This window comes from Miniopterus schreibersii, assembly GCF_964146895.1.
Source record: "Miniopterus schreibersii genome assembly, chromosome: 4".
NCBI classification, from domain to species: Eukaryota; Metazoa; Chordata; class Mammalia; order Chiroptera; family Miniopteridae; genus Miniopterus; species Miniopterus schreibersii.
The window spans coordinates 24,549,602-24,566,206 of NC_138105.1; positions in this window are offsets into that span (position 1 = coordinate 24,549,602).

A 16,605-nucleotide genomic window follows, 5' to 3' on the forward strand; every position below is an offset into this window, starting at 1 on the left:
TAAGGACACACCTAAAAGTTAGCTATGTTTTCTTAGCATCGTCAGTGTTCAGATTTCCCTGATGTATATAAATGTTTGCTTGTTTGAATTGGATCGAACTGCTGCTATTTGATATGTCTCTTGAGTCTTTTTTAATAGGTGGTTTCCCCCATCTCTCTCTTTGTTTAAAATTATGTCTTTATTGATTTCAGAGAGGGGAAGGGAGAGGGAGAGACAGAGGTAGAAACATCAATGATGAGAGAGGCATTGACCAGCTGCCTCCTGCACGCCCCCTACTGGGCGTGTGCCCTGGTCGGGAATCGAACCTCCATCTCCTAAATCATAAGTTGATGCTCAACTGCTGAGCCACACCAGCCGGACCTCCGATCTTTTTTTTTTAAGGTCTCAAATGCTTCAAATTTTATTAAGATGCTCATATACACATTTGCTACTAAAAATTGAAATATCGCATCAAAAATTTGTTACAGCTCAAATTTTCCTTAAGTTACCTTTGCTGCTGCCTAATGGCCTTAAAATTACTCGCAAGAAAAAAAAGTACAGTAAGGGTTATAGCTAAATCAACTCTATGCCATAATTCTCTAGGATAATAACATCAGCAGGATCGCCATGAAATAGGCAATAAAGACAACTACATCTAAATCTTCTGGCTCTGCCCGGCCAGGCGTGGCTCAGTGGTTGAGCGTCGACCTGGGATCCAGGCGATCAGGGTTCAATTCCCGGTCAGGGCACATGCCCTGTTGTGGGCTCGATCAATGACTCTCTCATCATTGATGTTTCCGTCTCTCTCTCTCCCTCTCTTTCCTCTCTCTGAAATCAATAAAGATATATTAAAAAAAAAAAATCTTCTGGCTCTTTCTTCAAGCTCACATTTCCTCTCCTTGGGCCTTTTTAAAGCAGAGATTGGGTGCGGTATCTAATAAGTTGTAAGGTCCTTAGCAGCCTTTCTTTCCGGACAGATGCCAGTGTCTTCACTCCACGTCGCCTCCTGTAGAGCAGGCCTTGACCCAGCCCCAGTCCAAGCCTCTGTGACTTTTCTTCTTCACCCTGCAGTTGGGGTGAACGTTTTGGTGGAAGGGAATGAAACTTGGGACTAGGGTTCAGAGTCAAGTTGCTAAGGCTGTTTGCTAGTACTCCTGAGACTGCTTGAGTGCCCGCTGAATTTTCTTCAGGGGCTTCGGAGAAGACTCTGGGGTTGAGGGTGGGCTAAGCTTCTTTGGTGAGTCCATTGGGAGGTCTGGTCACAGCCCGATGCTCCTCCTAGGGTTCTGGCAGAAGGTGATGCTCAGAACTCTCAAATTGCTGCAGAGTAGCCCAGCAACAGTGAGAAAAATGCCAAATACCCTATGTTTGTTTTTTTATCCTTGGAATTTATTTGTTGAAAAGAGAAGTTTTTTGTTTTTCTTGTAAAGTTTCTTACAATCTGTATCTTGCTGATTGCACTCCTGTTGTGACATTTGACATAGTTCTTTATCTCCTGTACTTCCTGTGAATTAGTAATTAAATCTAGAGCCTTTTTAATATATATATATATATATATATATATATATATATATATATATATATCTTTATTGATTTCATAGAGGGGAAAGGAGAGGGATAGAGAGATAGAAACATCAATGATGAGAGAGTCATTGATCGGCTGCCTCCTGCACACTCCCGACTGGGGATCGAGCCCGCAACCCGGGCATGTGCCCTGACCGGGAATCGAACCCCGATCGCCTGGATCCTGGGTCGACACTCAACCCCCGAGCCCCGCCTGGCCGGGCTAAATCTAGAATCTTGATCAGATTCAAATTTATTCTTTTGGGGGTACCTTCATAGGTGGTATTGTGTGTTTCCAAAAGGAGGTGTGCCGTGTCTACTTGTCTCTTCTGTATAATTTGAATAGCCGTTGCTGATCCTTGCCTAGATCCATTATTTTATTGGAAATTCCAAACATGGCGAAATTCTATCACTCTTTCACTTATTCGCTGGAAGACTTCTACATGAGAGAGAAATTTCCCCTCATTTACTATTTAGTTACTCTGAGGTTCCTTTAGAATGATTGAATAAATTCCCTTTATTTTACCATCTTTTCAAAATAATGTGTCCCTAGCATCTCCCAAAAGAAACTGGGAGCTTTGTCTCAATTCATTCATTTTTATCCTCAATGATGCTCACACCACCCTTTCTTTGGCAGGTGGAAATTTGTTCATTTGGCTCCTGGGCCTCTTGCCTTCATTCTTCCTTTACATTTACCAGTTTCATTGTGTGTATTTCCTGTCCTTGACCTGGGATAAACCACTTCTCGTTGTTGCTGGGCTGACCATTTTTCTGGGCCTTTTCAGTAGACAGAGCTAGAAATACATTTTTTAAAGGGAAAACACATCATAAATTCATGCGAAACATCTAAATCAGATAGAAGACTAAGGATTTTTACTTAACCTCCTGGATCTTATATCTCTTTCTCCTACACCCAGCACAAGATAAATGTCTGAACATTTCTTTATTCTCCCTACGATGAATGGACAGCCTGGATTGGTATAGAGAGTTCTGGGTTGAAAATAGTTTTCCCCCTGCCAGGCCTGCGTGGCTCAGCGGGTGAGTGTTGACCTAGGATCCAGGAGATTGTAGTTCAATTCCCGGTCGGGGCACATGCCTGGGTTGCTGGCTCGATCCCCAGTGGGGGGGGCGGGGGGGGGGCGGGGGGTGCAGGAGGCAGCCAATCAATGACTCTCTCATTATTGATGTTCTATGTCTCTCTCTCTCTCTCTCCCTTCCTCTCTCTGAAATCAATAAAGATATATTAAAAAAGAGAGAGAGAGAGAGAAACATCAATGATGGGAGAGGCATTGATTAGGAAGCTACCGCTAGAATCCACAGGAGATGAGAGGGCCCTGGACGAGGGCAGTGGCAGGATGGTGGAGAGGAGAGCCTGGTTGTCTCTGAGGACACAATCAGGATTTGGTGGCCTTTTAATATTAGTGATGAGGGAGTGTGAGTATCCAAAGATAATTCCACAGTGTCTGTCGTGTGAGAAGAGAAAAACAGTGTTGCTGTTTGCTGAGATAGGAAGGTTGAAGGAAGGGAAGCTACAAGTTGAGTTTGGACAAGTTATTAAGTTAAGGGGCGGGTCACCAGGAAGGTAGCTGCAAATGAGGAGCTCGAGCTCGAGAGACCCCTGGGCTGGAGCTATGGGGGTTGTGAGCTTCTAGATGGTGGATGACATGAGGGTGCAGGTGAGCCCATCTAGGGAGAAGGGGCAGAGGGGCAGGAAGGAGCTGTAGAAGCCTGGGGGAACCTCAGTCCTGAAGGGACAGGTGAAGGAAAAATCCATAGAGGAAAAGAGGAAGGAATGTATGGAGAAGCGGGAAAGCCAAGGAGGAAAGAGTTTTAAGAAATAAAGACACAGGGAGATGGCTGAATTGTGACACGGCCATCCCCTTGGAACACGAATGAGGAGAGCTGCAGGTACTGGCAAGGATCAAACTGCAGGTGTGGTATTTGCTAAATGAACCCAGCAACTTTATTCATGCAACCAATATTAATTGAGTACCTACTAAGCGTCCGGGCACTGGGGATTCATTAGCGAGCCAAACAGCCTCAAATCCCTGTCGTCATGGAGCTCACAATATAGTGGGGAACACAGATGACAAATAAGAAAAATGAAATACATACTATGTTAGAATGTGACAAGTGCTAAAAAAAGAAGAAGAAAAAATAAAGCAGGGAAGAGGGATAGGAAACGTAGGAAGAGTTGCAACTTCATAAAGGGTGGCCCAGGGAAGGCCTCACTGAGAAGGTGACTTCTGAGGAAAGAAGAAGAGAGTGGCTATCTGGGGAGGAGCACAGCGGGAAGGGAAAGGCCTGGGCCAGGAGGGCTCGCGGTAAGGCAAGGAGCCCACTGTGAGCGGAAAGGACAGAGGTCAGGGCGCTCATATCACCTGCAACCTTGCAGGCCATGATGAGAACCGAGGCTTTGACTCTGCAGGAGGTGGGAGCCATTGCAGGCTTATGAGCATGGTACTAACAGGATCTGATTTGTGCTTTAACAGACTCACTCACTGAGCAAGAGAATTGCCATTGAAAGCTCATGCTTTGAAGGCCCAAGGCATTGGTAGATAAAGCACAGGAGGAGAAAATTCAGAAGTCGGAGGTACACTCAGACAAGATAAACATTTCCGTGAACCAGAGCAGAACATAAATTCAGAGACCCAGCCATAGTGGAGGTATCCAGGAGTTGGGCTCTTGTGATCTTGTTATCCAAGGGCTAAAAATACTCCTCACAAGGTGGGGGCTAGAGCCGGACCCACTGTGGGAAATCAGGTGGTGGGAGGGAGCCTGTAGAATGAGAGGTAGCTTTTCATGATTTAAAAAAAATTTTAAATCCAAATTTTGTGCATGAATTCTACTTTTGTTTATTCCCGGATAAATATTTGAAAAGGTATGTGTCCACCCAGGGAGTGGAGTGGGAAGTTGGGGTAGGGGGTCTCCCAGTCTTTTTAAGTACTTCTGAAATATTTGGCTCTTTCTCTCAGTCAGTATATACAATATACAATCGCAGAGAAAGTAACAGGAGGCTAGTCAGGGTGGGTGGAGTAGAAGCAGAATTAAAAAGAAGCCACTGGGGTGAGCCATTAAGAGGCGGTGTCAACAAGAGCGGTTTCCTTGGCGTTGTGGAGACAAAAGACAGATAAAAGACACAGGACACGCGAGTGAGTTAAAAAGTAGACAGCTCTTTCTAGAGGTTGGACAGGAAAGGGAAGGAGAGAGAGATAGGAGGGGGCATGAGAGGGAAGGGGGGCGAGGCAGGCTTTTTTCCGTGGAGGAGACTTGAGGGATGGGACAGATAAGAGGGTAGGAGAAGGGGGGGGGGGAGATCTGAGATATGAGAAAAGGAAGGAAGTGCCCTGGGGAAGAGTTGGGGCACTACTTTATTGGAGCCCAGAGGAAGGGGGTCCAGGCGGCACTGTGGGACCCTATGTTGGGGTGGGTGAGAGGTGGATGGTGGGGTTAAGGGCTTTAGAAGCCGGCCCATGCCTAGCAGCTTCAGTGACAGTGTGGCCTGTTTGCCCCGTATCTCACCTGTCTGTACCTTTCTGACCCTCCACTGGACTCTGAGGGCAGGAACCAGGCCTGAGTTATCCCCTGGGCTCTAGCACACAGTAGGCCTTTAGTTAATGTTTATTGGCTGAATGGATGGATTTTATTTGTGAAAAAGAGGCCCACGCCTCAGCTGAGAGTGAAGGGGAGTGGAGTGGGGGAGAGTGACTAATATTTGGAGCAGCTGCCGTGGGGAATGGGACAGGGTGGTGATTAGGAGCAAGTGCAGGGTTTCCAAGCAGCTCTGGGAGGTCTGCTGAGCAAGGAACCGTCTGGAGATAGTGCTGTCAGGCAGCAGAGCTGGTGATACTTCTTTCTCTCAATCAACGGGCGGTGCAGGAACACGCCGAGAAAGCAGATGGAGGTTTTGTAATGTGAGTTGACCTGCTGTCATTGTCTCAGTGGAGTCCTGGAAGAGTTCATGTAGCTCCCCAAGGCTCTGGCTTCATTCCTAGAGAGTGTTCTTGCCTTGCGTGGGCTCCTTCTTTGTGTTGGTCGCTGCTGTGACCAGAGCAAATTAGTGTGTAAGCCTCAATCCAAATGTCATCCCAAGGGAAGCCTACTCCTTCCCTCTCCCTCTGTCCTCTGGATTCTAGGCAGGGGGTGCTGTGAGTCCCACTAGGAAGCCTGGGCTGGGGGGGGTACAGTAGCTGCCAGGACAGGACACATACTGGGAGGTCAGGAGCCAGGTTGAGCCATCAGGCTCCACCAGCAGGACTGGTGGGATTGCCAAGCACTCGTTAGGACACAGGGTTCTCGGGGCCTGCAGAAAACCAAAGTCCAGGGCACCCCGGGCAGGCCAGGTGAATGAGAGATATAAGGGGGAGCAGGTGGGGGCTGGCAGTGAAAGACTGGAGCGGGCTGCTGGCACAAGGTGGCTCAGGATTTGGGCTTAATATTGCTGGGGCGTGTGCCCTTTTATTTTACTCCCAACACATTTTGCTTTGCTGAGGGAAGATTCTTAAAAAGGGGGGGGGAGGGTTGTGAGTGGCCAAGTTCAGCTGTAAATGGTTATAATGCATGACATTTATGTTTGGTTTCTTGTTGAACCCTGAAGTTTGGCAGGCCATCGCCATGCCTTAGTATCCTCATGCCCACGGCACACAGTAGTGCTCGGTAAATCTTTGTGGTGCGCGAATGACTAAATGGCCTCAGTATTTAGTCAGTCCAAGAACTTCTACGGTCATCATAGCCTGGCCCGCCAGGATCTGGAGAAGTGAGCCAGTCCTTCCCCTCCCTCCAAGAGGGACTTCACAGATGAGAACAAATTCTAAAGGCCCCACATCTGAAATTATTGGAAAAATGGACTCTTATCTGAAATGAACTCAATGAGTAGCTGACCTGGAGTCAGAAGACTAGACTAAGTGAGCTCGTGTGACTTCAGGCACCTACCCAGCAGCCATTCTCCCCTTCTCTCTAACAAGACTCTGATTTTGTTCAGATCGCAATGCGCCCAGCCCTAGGGACTGAACCATTGTTTGCCGTGTGAGAAATTATCTGTATGCTTCCAAGCACTCTGCTGAGCAAGCTGCCCAGAGATCATGAACAGGAGGGCTCATAGGCCAACCAAAGATCACCCAGCTTAATGATTTAACTTAAAGCTCGCAGTGAGAAACAAGGGGAAAGGATTGGGGTAGGTGAGCCCACTGAGGGTAAGGTGTGTAAGCGTGGAAGGGGCACACTGGCCGGATTCTGTGTTCCAGTGTTCATTCTCTCTCCCTCCCTCCCCGCCTTCCTCTCTCCCATCAGCCGTCCACACTGAGAACTGGAATTGAGATGATCAAAGGGGCGAACAAACAGATGTTGCCTGGAGCCAACACACACTCGATGGAAGAAACACGGGGCAAGGACCCTGGTTACAACCATAGCACACAGATGACCCTATGGACAGCTAGGGAAGAGCACAGGAGGGGCCAGAATGGGATGATAATGGGGGTCACCAAGGGGGCTGATTTGGGGATGACAGCTGTCAATCTGAAATTAGCATGATCCTTACCTTATGACTTGGTTTTTCCAATCCTTTCTATCTACAAGTAACACCCTTGTCTTCTTGTATCCTTTTAATCTATGCTCAACATCCATATGTTTCCTTTCTTCTGTGACTAGCATGTCTCGCAAGTTAGCAACTTACTATCTATATTTCACATGTCTTAGGAATTTTGACTGTGTTTCATTTTTCTTGCCTTCTACAGCAAATTTAAATATTCTCAATAATACAGCCAACACACATTACATTAGTCTGCGCCAGCCTTTGGCAATCCTGAAACTTCTGCGTAGTCATGTGACTCATTTCTGGTCAGTGAGACCCCAGGGGGAGATCTTAGGGGACATCTGGGAAAGATTTTCTTCCTTGAAAAAGACAAGAGCAATGCAAGGAAAAAGTCCTTGTCTCCCTTCCTCCCTTCCTATCTTTTCACCACCGAAACAGTGGCCGGCACATAATAGACACACAACAAATTGCTGGTTGAATAAGCGAGCGAATAATGCTAGTGTCCAGCCTTAACAGCCGTGACTCTGGAGTCATGCTTCGTCTTCTGATTAAGCTTCATTTCTAAGTCCTGGGTTGGAAAGGTGAAAGCAGGACGGAGAAAATAAACCTTACGGTGATTATTTAATAATAATAATAACACTAACAGCAGCAGCTAACATTTATTAAAAGTTTATTTTGTGTCAGAAACGGTTCTGAGTATTTCACATTTAATTCTCACAATAACCAGGTAAGGTGGAAATGATGATTATCCTCATTTCGCATGTGAGGAAACTGAGGCACACAATTTCAGGTAACTTACCTGAGGTCATTCAGCTGGCAAATGGTGGCCCTGGAATTTGAATCTGTACAAATTCAGAGTTCAGAGTGCAGTGCACCCACTTTGACACAGTGTCACCTGTTAGTTTCCTCTTGCTGCTGTAACAAATTGCCACACACTTTGTAGCTTTAAACAACGTAGACTTGTGATCTTACAGTTCTGGAGGTCAGCTGTCTAACACAGGGCTAACGTTAAGGTGTTGGCAGGTCTGTGGTCGTTCTGCAGGCTGTAGGTAGAAAACTGTACCTCGACATTTCCAGTTCTTTTTTCTTTTTTTCTTTTTTTTAAAGAATATGTTTTTATTGATTTGAGAGAGAGGAAGGGAGAGGAAGAGAGAGAGAAACATTGATCAATCGATCGGCTGCCTCTTGCACATCCCCTACTGGGGATCGAGCCTACAACCTGGCCATGAGCCCTGACTGGGAATCAAACCGGCGACCTCTGGGTGCATGGGATGACTCAACCAACTGAGCCACACTGGCCAGGGCTCCTGTTCTTCTTTCTTTCTTTCTTTCTTTTTTTAAAAATATATCTTTATTGATTTCAGAGAGAGGAAAGGAGAGGGAGAGAGAGAGATAGAAACATCAATGATGAGAAAGTCATTGATCGAGCCCGCAACCCGGGCATGTGCCCTGACCAGGAATCAAACTCCGATCCCCTGGATCCTAGGTCGACACTCAACCCCTGAGCCACGCCCGGCCGGGCTCCAGTTCTTATTTCTGAATCACTTGCCTTGTGTCTGGATCACTGATCTCTGCTTCTGTTGTCACATCTCCTTCTCTGACACTCCTGATTCCCTCTTATAAAGACTCCTGGCCTGGCCAGTGTGGCTCAGTGGTTGAGCGTCAACCCATGCACCAAGGAGTCGCTGGTTTGATTCCCGGTCAGGGCACATGCCTGAGTTGCAGGCTCAGTCCCCAGCAAGGGGCATGCATGAGGCAGCCGATCAATGTTTCTATCTCTCTATCCCTCTCCCTTCCCCTATCTCTAAAATCAATGAAAACATTAAAAGAAAAAAAAAAGACCTCCGTGTTTCCATTGAGTCTTCCTGGATAATCCAAGATAATTTCTCCATCTCAAGATCCTTAACCAGATCTGCAAAATCCCTTTTGCTGTGTAAGGAGACAGGTTCACCGGTTCTGGGGATTAGAATGAGGACCCCTTGAGGGGTCATGATGCTGACTGCCACACCACCCTGCCCGTGGAGGTCCAATATCCTGTACCTCACCAGGACCTGGACCGACAGGGCCCAAGTTCTGTCCCACACTAAGGAATGGAGGAGTGTCCCCTCCGGCCTTTGCCTGCTTTCCTGAAAGCTTTTGGCTTGGTCTCCCCTCCCTGAAGTACGCCCCCTCACCCCAAACAGAGGAGGAATACTTAGCAATCCAGTAGTATGAACCAAACAGGTGGGTTATGGGCCTTGGCGTGTGTTCATCCGTCCACCTACATTGGGTTCTGTACATTGATCAGGTCCTTAGTTCTATTTTTATTCCTCAGTCAGTTGGCCCCATCTGTGTGTGTGTGTGTTTTCTATATTGCTAATTGACTTTTATTTCTGCTCCTAATTCACATTCGAGTAATTTTTCTCAGCTCCCTTGAATTCCGCCTTCCAACCTCCCTAGCCGACCCCGTGGTTCCAGGTAAAACTCTACCTCTCAGCCATCTTGACTCCAGCTCAATGGTTTCCCTGGATTCCCTCCAGCAGCCGTCTTTTCCAGACCCGTTTTGTCTGTCTGCATAAATTCCCTCCAGAGATGTGGTTTTCAGACTTATTTTTAGCTGCAGAAGAACCCTTTGTTGAAATGAAAGCCCAATATATAAAGCAGATGGAATGGAGCTGTTTGGGGAGGGGGTCGAGCCCCCCCCCCAGCCCGAGTCCTTCTCTGCCCCACTCTTCCTGTGGATTGAAACCCAGCCCCCCCCCCCACGCTGAGCCTGGCCCTGCCGCTGGGCTTCTCCTCGGTTAACTGTCTCCTTCCCCGATGGCTTCCTTTAGCGCCTTGGCCTGCATGAAGCATTTTTTTCTCCCATCACTTCGCTCATGTTCTTTGAAGGTCACATTTCCCCCCCAAAAGCACAGCATATTAACTTCGTCGTCTCTGCCTAATGTGATAGCACGTGGGGCTTCCTCTCACCTGCTCGTGGCCACCTGTTCACGGCCGCAGGGATGGAGGCCCTGCTGCAGGGGGCGGCCAGCCAGCTGCGCATCGCCTGGCCTCTCCACTTAGAGACACCGTAGCTCTCTGGTTACTGGACCGTTGACCTATTTTTTTCCCAGAGAATTATTTTTGGTCACAACTACTTTGAAGGAGCAGAAATGTTTCTACCTCAGGGAGGTCCAGGTTTCTATGTGCCCATTGGGGGTGGGGCGGAGCCATGGGCAGGACCTTCTGATGAGTCACATGGAGTCAGTCCCCTGTAAAGTTGGTATCCGCTCCTGTCCTCGGGCCCCCCAGGCCAGGTTTGGAGTGGGGTTTCCTCCCCAGCAGGCGGCTCTGGACCATGGAGGTTGCCTCAGGAGTCCCTGTGGACTCCGGGCAGGACCTGTGAGCCTCTCTGTGGCCCATTGCCTGCGGGCTTCCTGGAACACATGAAGCTTACATGTTCAGGCCTCTCCCTTGCATGGAGCCCCCTTCCCAGTCCTGTTCTTTTTCTCATTCTGAAGAAATAATTACTTCCATACCTCTCTTGGATTTATAATTGTGTGCTCTTTTTCCCAAAGAAAGCTTTCCAAATTCTATAAGCTTCAGGCCCCACAAAACCTGGATGTGTCCCTGGAAACTTTGGTCTTGGGGGCTTTCCCAGGGGACCCAGAGACCTGTGTGTTAGAGGGGCTTTCTCCTGTGAAAAAAGGCAGAGACTCTCGTCTCCAGGGCTTTCCAAGGCATTCCTAGTACAGGGCATCCATGCCAAGTGCTCTGGAAGGCAGAGAGGACTCAGTGTTGACTGCTTCCCTTCCCATCTGCAGTGCGCAGCTTCCGCTGTGGATCTCTGCGGCAGGGGACAGCCAGGAGCCCAGGAGGCTGGGAGGCTGCTTTCCACTGGCTGTGTCCCCCCCCCCCCATGCCACATGGCTCGGCATCCAGCCTTGGTGCAAACTCTGGCCTGTCTTCCTGAAGAGGAGTCAGAAAACGGTTCCTTCTTTCTGGAACAGCTTTTCCATCAGGCCAGCACCCCTGTTCTAGGCCTCAACCTGGCAGGACTGCCATTTGACTGGAATTCCTAAATCTCGCTTTTAAGAGCCATGTTTTGCAAAATGGGTTAGTTTGCCTGCCTGGTTAGACCATCTCGGGACTTGTGAGCCCCGTGCCTAGGACCGAGTAGGCTCCTCGGGTCTGCTCCTGCCCTGTGTTGTTTCACAGGCGTTGACACAAGTCAGACGTGAAAGCAGGAGACAGCAACACTGCTTAAAAATGTGTAGGGGCACTTCCAAGTACAGATCGTGGATTAAAGCTTCCCCACAGAGCTGCTCTTTCCCAATTCCTAGCAAAATAAAAGAAAGTAGATAGGACCACGGGGAAACTTACTGTCAGCAACCAATACAATAAACTTCAAATTTGGCACCCAAAGAAAGATACAGAAGGTTTTGGAGTGGTGAGGAGTGGCACCCCATCTCTCTGCTCCCTACCCGATCCTCACCGCCCAGAACTTGACAAAATCCTGAACATTCTCCCTAGTGCCCCGAATCTGAAAGGAAACAGATGTGAGTTGTGACCTTATATTCTTCCTCTTCTGAATGAGCAGCATTAAAAAGTGTGTGGGGACAAATAGGGGAAGCAGGGAACATGATCTACAGAGCTGACTCAGCCGAAGGAAATAAGACTCCAGAGCAAGACTCCAGAGCAAGACTCCAACTCGAGAAATCGATCTAAAGCCTGGGTTATCCCCCTTCCTTGGGAAAGGTGCATAGTGTCCTCCTAGCTAGCCCCCACTGATCGGCTGCCTCCTGTACCCTACACTGGGGATCAAGCCCACAACCCGGGCATGTGCCCTGACCTGGAATTGAACCGTGATTTCCTGGATCCTAGGTCAGTGCTCAACTCTCACTTTGTTCCAAGGGAAAAACAGACTGTTTTCAAACAGTGGGGAGATGATCAGTAAGACCCCTCCCCATCATGTTACAACAGCATAAAGAAGGTGTGGACAGAGCCACCAAGCCAAGATGACAAGAAATGGATGTAAACACATGGCAGCAAATTATTAATGATAAATAGAGGAAAACAGTGGGCAAAAGATAAGGGCTCCTCCCCTCCCCCCAAAAAGGAAATCTTCACAACTGCTTCACATGTAAAATGACTTAATAAGAACATGAATTTAATAAATTGGAGGTTCAAAGTTAGGATGATAAAACAAAGGAATTGATGGAAAGGAGACAAATTGAGAACAAAAAATATTATTATAGAACAAATAAATACCTTAGAACTAATAAGAAAGAGAACTGACCCCACTGAAACTCAAATTACTGAATTGGGGCATGTAAACAACGTAAAGAGATTTAAGAAATCAGAATTAATAGAAATGGAACACAGACAAAGATGATTCAGCATAAGGATTATTTGATATCCCTAAAAGAAGAGAAACTAAAAATAGAGACAAAAATGTCTAATGCAGGAAAAAACACACAAGTCTAAAACTGCAGACTGAAACACACATTATGTTCCAGAGAAGCTTGATTCAGAATATTTAATACTAAGACATACCTCAGTTAAGTCACTGAACTACACAAAAAAACAAAAAAACAAAAGAGTGACTTCTTTAGGAATACAAGTGTGGGGGGGAGTCACCTATGAGGGGAAAAATTCAGGCTAGCCTCACACTTTTTCCCAGAAGAAAAAGGAGCTAAACCTACCACGTTCATGAGAAAGAAAGTGAGACCCAAGAATATTATACCCAGCCAAGATGGTCCTAGTGTAATGGCAACAGAGAGAGACATTCTTAAACAACCAAACTCCCTCTTGAAAAAAAAAAACAGCTTAACAATGAAATTCAGTCTATTAAGAGATGAATTGAAACAAAGAACTTGCCAATGGAGAAGCCTTGATCAAAAGACCAGTGGAGAGCACTGAAGTCATTTAAAGCTAAACTGTATTCTAAGGGTCACCAAAAAAATTTAGGCTGTAATAAAGAATAAAAAGCATTTATTTGAACAAAAAAGTTGTAACTCAGGAGACACAGATATAGGTAGCAAACCAAACTACTCTGGGGAGAGACAAAGAGGGACTGGGTTTTTAAAGGCAAAACCAACAAGGGGTAGTTCTTTCATGCAAATGAGGGTTGCTGACTAGGTTAACAGGGATTGGTTAGTTCTAATATGCAAATGAGGGAGGTGAAAACTACAAGGAGTATGTAAAGTACATATGTGTCCATGCAGCAGTTCCTGAGTGTTTATAACTCAGACTTGAGCTGAGTTTAGCAACATTTTAGCCACTGAGGCGCCCCACTAACCTAACAGTTTCCTGACTTTTTTTTTAATCCTTACTGGAGGACATTGGTTTCCAGAGAGACAGAGAGAGAGAAAGAGAGTGAGCGAGAGGGAGGCAGGGAGGGAGGAGGAAGGGGGAGAGAAACATCGAATCTGCAACCTGGGTATGTGCCGACTGGGAATGGAACCCCCCCACCTTTTGGTGTATGAGATGACATTCCAACCAACTGAGCCACACCGGCCAGGGCCTGAATCAGTTTTGTTTCTGTTTTTCAAATATATCTTTATTGATTTCAGAGAGAGGAAGAGAGAGGGGGAGAGAGAGATAGAAACATCAATGATGAGAGAGTCCTTGATTGGCTGTCTCATGCTCACCCCCGACTGGGGATCGAGCCACAACCACGGCATGTGCCCTGACCGGGAATCGAACCTCAATCTCCTGGATCCTAGGTCGACGCTCAACCGCTGAGCCCTGCTCAGCCAGGCCAGAATCAGTTTTAGTAATGCTTATTCCATTTTTTTCATTACCACCATGCAATTGCATAACTATGCAATTATGTCTTTACAGAACATAAAATGATTATCATTAACCTGGATAATATAGATAATAGTATAAGTAACAAAAGTCAGGAGGCCGGGTCGAGAGAGATGGAAAAGATGGGAAGAATCATGGGAGCTAATAATACACACACATAATTGAAATGTGTAATTAAAAAATGACTCCAATCTTTTAATGTTTTTCACAATTTCTGTTTAACCTCAAAGGTACCTTTTAGGAAGTAATCTCTCTTGTGGTCAAGACACATTATTTGAAGTTCAACACTTCCTTCAGCTTCACTTCAACTTCTTTTAAATTCAAGTAAAATTTAATACTTTTTATTGAAAGAGCCTATGTATCATGGTCCAATTCTTATAAAAATATCTCTATGACCTTTCCTCCAATATGCAAATAAACATAGAAAGCTTTCTGGGATGATTTTTTAAAAAATAGAATGGTCATTTCTGTAGATGATTCTGAAAGGTGGTATATAGCTGATTATTTTCTTGCTTGTCATTTTAATATTTTAATTTTCCAATAAATAAACCAAAACATTAAATATTAGAAAAAAAATTTTCAGGCATCTCATTGGAACAGGATAAATAGTCTAGAAACAGATTTGGCTGAGGCTGCTGCTATCTCTCAGTGTTGACTCTCCTGACATCTTATGGAATTTTCAGCTGTACACAGGATGGCTAGAATAAAGACCCCATTTCCCAGCTCTGGCCAATAGGATGTAAGCAGACATGCCACGTGGCAGCTTCTGGAACCATTTGAGAGTGTTTGCTCATTTTGTCTTTATCACCTTCATTTCCTCCTGCTGCTTGGAATGCAAAAGTCATCATATGGGACCACGAGGTCAAGGCCTTTGAAAGCAAAGCAGCATAGAAGGTGTGTGTAGAATGTCACATCACCTAGACTGCCTGTCTGGGTAACATGAGAAAAAAGACACTTTTGTCTTGTTGAAACAACTGAACATACTCCTAACTCATCCATAGACCGCCCCACACATGTAGAAATTTAGTCTGCGATACTACTTGCATTGCCGATCGTTGGGGGAAATGAGACAATTGGATTGGCACACACATAAACAAATCACTGGTGGACCTGAATGTGACAAAAATGTTTTATAAGAAAATACAAAGGGAATATCTTTATGAGTTTGAAATAGGGAAAGGCTTTTTATAACAGAAAAACATAACGGCACCAGTGTTTTAAACTTTTGTATGAAAAGAAACGATAGCCCAAAGTCAAAGACAAAGCAACAGTGAAGCCTGTCACAGTCAAGTTCAGTGAGTGCCGGGTGTGCACCAGGTAGGGACAGAGGCCCAATCAACTCAGTTTGGGGGGAGCTGCAAATTCCTTTGACCTCTCGGACAGGGACAGCGACAGTGCCTATGAGCTTATTGAACTGTGGGGCCACTCTGGGTGTGTATAAAACATCTGTGAACCTCTCCTGGGTGTACAAGGGACGCTTGGAAATGCTGCCATAAGAAACAACACTTTGCCTCACGTGAATGATGGTTGCATTTGCTTTTGGGTCCCCACAGGGGATACACGCCTCCAGGAGCTCTGACCAGCGGCGGCATGAAAGGGACAGGGGAGGAAGAAGGGGGAGGGGGGAGGAAACGGGAGGAGAAAAAGAGGGAAAGGAAGGAAAATAAAAAGAAATTTGGGGCTTGGGGAGTAGGCATAAATTCTCCCGGCAGAGTGAACATATGCCGTGAGAAGGAAGTCAGCTGTAATCTGGGTTTTTAGTTCTCATGGCCACCAGCTGGGGCTGCTAGAAGTAGATATTTTGAAATATGCCCAACTCAGGGGGAGAAAAAGACCATTTTAAAGATAGTTTAGGGCAGATCCTAGGGCGTTGTGATGCAGAAAATGGGAGTTGGGACAGATTTCTTGCCAGTTATATGAAAAGAAAAAAACAACAGATATCGCCTGGGATGATCAACTCAGCATTGTCCTCTCTCTCTCTCTCTCTCTGGGCTCTGACATCAAGGCCTTTGTAGTCTAGAGAAGGAAGTTTTATTACACATTTTATTTCAAGTATAGTTTAACGCCCTTTACTTATTTTATCTCATTTAATCCTGTGACGTAAGTACTATAATTATTCTCATTTTGGGGATGAGGGAAGGGAGGCACCCTTAACGACACTGCCTAAGGTTAAAAGCTAGCAGGGGATGGAGGCAGGATCCCTTACAAACTGCCCTGCCCGGGTCCTGTAGATAACGAAGACTCGGCCTACGAAACACTGTGACAGAGAGGGGAACAAAGTGAAAACAGAGTCAGAAAGGAGCAGCGGGATGTCAGCTCACCTTAGGGACCAGCTTCCCTTGCCTGGGGGAGAAGGGAGGGGAAAGCCACTTCAGGGTGAGGGGGTCAGCTGCCTGAAAGCCCCTGGAAACAGGCTCCAGGGGAAGGAAGGGTAGGGGGGATGGGTCCTCTTAAGGCCAGGTGCGCCAGGTCCAGGTATGGTCTTCAGGCATCTCCAGCCAGCGCAAGTTTTTGAGTAGGAAGGAAAGGCCCCTGTTTCTCAGGAAGAGAGTGTGTGTGTGTGTGTGTGTGTGTGTGTGTGAAGGACAGGAGGCAAAGGTGTGTGTGTGTGTGTGTGTGTGTGTGTGTGTGTGTGTGTGAAGGACAGGAGGCAAAGTCTGCCACGTTCTTAAAGACTGAACAGAAAAACAGAGGGAAGGGAAAAGAAAAGGAGGGTTTCAGAGGATTGGGAGCTGGGTTTTATATGCAGAGACCGTGCA